The sequence below is a fragment of the Brachycentrus maculatus genome, unplaced genomic scaffold (genome assembly GCF_059751285.1).
Source record: "Brachycentrus maculatus isolate JH-2025_06_01 unplaced genomic scaffold, ASM5975128v1 h1tg001519l, whole genome shotgun sequence".
In the NCBI taxonomy this organism is placed as follows: Eukaryota; Metazoa; Arthropoda; class Insecta; order Trichoptera; family Brachycentridae; genus Brachycentrus; species Brachycentrus maculatus.
Genome location: NW_028282152.1, coordinates 2,305 through 5,421, shown reverse-complemented (window position 1 = coordinate 5,421; position 3,117 = coordinate 2,305). Strand labels below are relative to the sequence as shown.

General features: G+C 37.2%; 1 pseudogene; it reads left to right on the top strand.

The window, feature by feature from the left end:
* The first annotated feature begins 1,182 nt into the window (after positions 1-1,182).
* LOC148298896 (cAMP-dependent protein kinase catalytic subunit alpha-like) lies at positions 1,183-2,220 on the top strand (annotated as a pseudogene).
* Positions 2,221-3,117: the final 897 nt, after the last annotated feature.

Genomic DNA, 3,117 nt, shown 5'->3' with positions numbered 1-3,117 from the left:
TTAGGAGGAAGAAATTATGAATTACATGCAGAGTAAACTAGGAATAGGGTTGAACCCTCAGCTGTAGCCCTTAGTGGATGAGTAGGAGCGATAAAAGTACGTCCCGATAACTGCCCCGCCCCCTAAAAAAGGCAAGCATATTCATGAGTTTTCTAATTACATTATGTGTCCAGGAGATGTTTGGCCTCCGAATTACTTCAAGAGATGCTACGATCCCAATCGAAGAGACATAACCCAAAAACGAAGATAATTTTGATCTGCATTATTGTAATCTTGCAAAACACTCGTCCTCGAATCGCAATATGTCTTTATTTTGGTGGGCATGTTTTATGCTGACGAACATGATTGAATGTTGAAATAGCATGTCTTGAGTATCTCTTCAGAGCTTAAATAATCGGTGAGACGTGATGATTACTGATGATTGTACTTGAAATATCGAAACATAGGACTGATTAGTTTTTAAATTAATATAACACTAATGTGTAGCTAATATTCAATTATAGGCATTAAATATGAATGCCTGAATTTACGAATATAGAATAATCATTTCATTTGAGCAGTTTGGTTCTTTCCCGAGCGAGTCATTCCTTTGGCCATTGAGGTTATTTCCTTTGATTCTAGCAGTAATTGTAAGGCATGAGAAGCCTGGTAATGCCTGAGAAAATCAATGGGAATAATCTCAAAAACTAAAAGAATAGCTTTCATCTTAGAAAGACCTATTTCAGTCGCAAGATTATACGGCCTGAAATCAAACAGTTGAGAGCTGTGCTCCACCTTAGTATCTCAGTATCTCGATAATTTCAAACCGAAATTTACAATCGACGCTATCTTCATTCTCCAATGTGTTTGGTTTGGCTGCATGACATTATTGGCTCCAGCTTCGAAATGCGGGGCAGAATAACAGAATAAAGTGCTTTTTAGGACAGATTTGCTTATGAGAGTACTGAGACCGAAGATTTGCCCTAGTTTGTATTCGATTGGCATATTGTAAATACGTACGCAGTATAAAATCAATTAAAAATATTATTTATATTGCACTTTGAAGGATGCAATATTTTTTATATAAATTTTAGAATTAGTTTGGTGCGTTTAATTTTTATATTTATCTTTCAATTCCGAATACTTCGAATATATATTTAAATAATTTCGATGAAGAAAGTCTAAACTCCGACCATTAAGAAGATGAAAGTGGAGGACTATGAGATTATGAGGACTCTTGGAAGAGGTACACCTTTGATTAGATGTAGGCGGCTTTGGAAAAGTCAAACTGGCCAAGAACAAGAAAACTGGAAAGTTCGTTGCCCTGAAGCTCCTCAAAAAGAATTAGATCATCAAGTCCCAGCAGATTGATCACGTCTATAATGAGAATTTCATCCACTCTCAGATCTCCCATCCATTCATTGTCAACTTTGAAGGGCTCGCTCAAGATTCCAAATACCTCTATCTCGTGCTCGAACTCATCAACGGAGGGGAGTTCTTCAACTACCTCAGAAATTTCAAGCAGGTAGAGGTGGAATCCTTGCTCTTGCCGACCGAACATTGCAGGTATATCTTTGATAAATTAGATTTTATGCGGCCACTGTCACCTCTTGCTTCGAATATTTGCATGGAAAAAATATTATATTTAGGGATCTCAAACCTGAAAATTTATTGATCGGAAATGACGGTTTTTTGAGACTCACTGATTTTGGTTTCGCCAAGATCCTCAACTAAGGAAGAACGTTCACCATTTGCGGAACTCCGGAGTACATTGCTCCTGAAGTCATTCTCAATCAAGGACACGGCAAGGCTGTCGATTGGTGGACTCTCGGCATACTGATTTACGAAATGCATGCAGGAATTGACCCGTTCAGTGACGATGACGCCATGAGAATCTACAAGAATATCCTGAAAGGAAAAGTCTCTTTCCCTTCCTCATTCGAAAGAGAAGCCAAAGATGCTAAATCCCTGATTCGGCACTTGCTTATCGCTGATCTGTCAAAAAGGTATGGAAATCTGAAGAATGGTACATAGTTTTGTTATATAGGCGTCAATGACATTAAAAATCATAGATGGTTCAGTGCATTCAGTTGGGACGATCTGATCAAGCATAAAATCAAACCCCCATATATTCCAAGTGTCAAGAGCTTGGGAGATGTTTCAAACTTCGAATAGTACCCCGATTCAGGACTCTCAGTGCCTGACATCAAGCCTAATGCCGACCCCTTCCTAAGCTGGTGATTGTAACACGATTAATTTCTAAACTATCCATTTTGTATAAGCTATCATTCTTGTATGATGCAGCCGTTGCTATCTCGCCCCATGAAGAGATCTTCTATGCTTAGATTAGTGGATTAGTGTAGTTAAGTTTATTATATGATATTGATAACAATCCAGAGAATTCTGTGATAGCTTCTATAACCTCTAAAGCCTCTATAACCTTTAATCTCTATAACCTCTATATATTTATTATATGGAAGGTATGCTAGTTTTGACTATTATTACTGGCTTTTCAATAGGTGCATGCATCTAATACCAGCAGAGTCTGAATAACGCATGAGCAGAGTATGAGCAAAGTATAATAGAGTATGAGTATAATTATGATTTATGATTATAGAAATATAAAGATAAACGAGATTGCTCTGCCATTGCTCTCAATGAATAGTCAAAGCATCAATACTTACTAGTTCATCAATCAGGCCTGCAATTCCTTACTCCACAGCTGCCCAAAGGAAGAAGAAGTTTTTTTAAATGCAATAAAATTAACATCTCAAAAAATAAAAACAACCACGAGAACATTCTTTCCAAATGGAAAAGGGCACAAGAGTAAAATAATCGCACACCAAACTTTAACCTCATTGCAGGTCTAATCCACTGAAGCCATCAAATTGCACTCGAGGCGACTGTTCGAGTAGCTTTTTCGAAATCGCATTAAAAACATCAGTTAGAGAATCAAATTCCTTTTGGATTTGAAATAGGACGATTAGCCCAATGAGAGCGACTCAACATTCATTTTATTTAGCATTGTGGAAGAACTTAATTCGGAATTCGAAGATCTTCAGGCTTAAATGCGCTAAGCTAAGAAGTACAGCAAAATCAAATAATTTAAAGACGTAACATTCTCTCTTAGTTTAGATT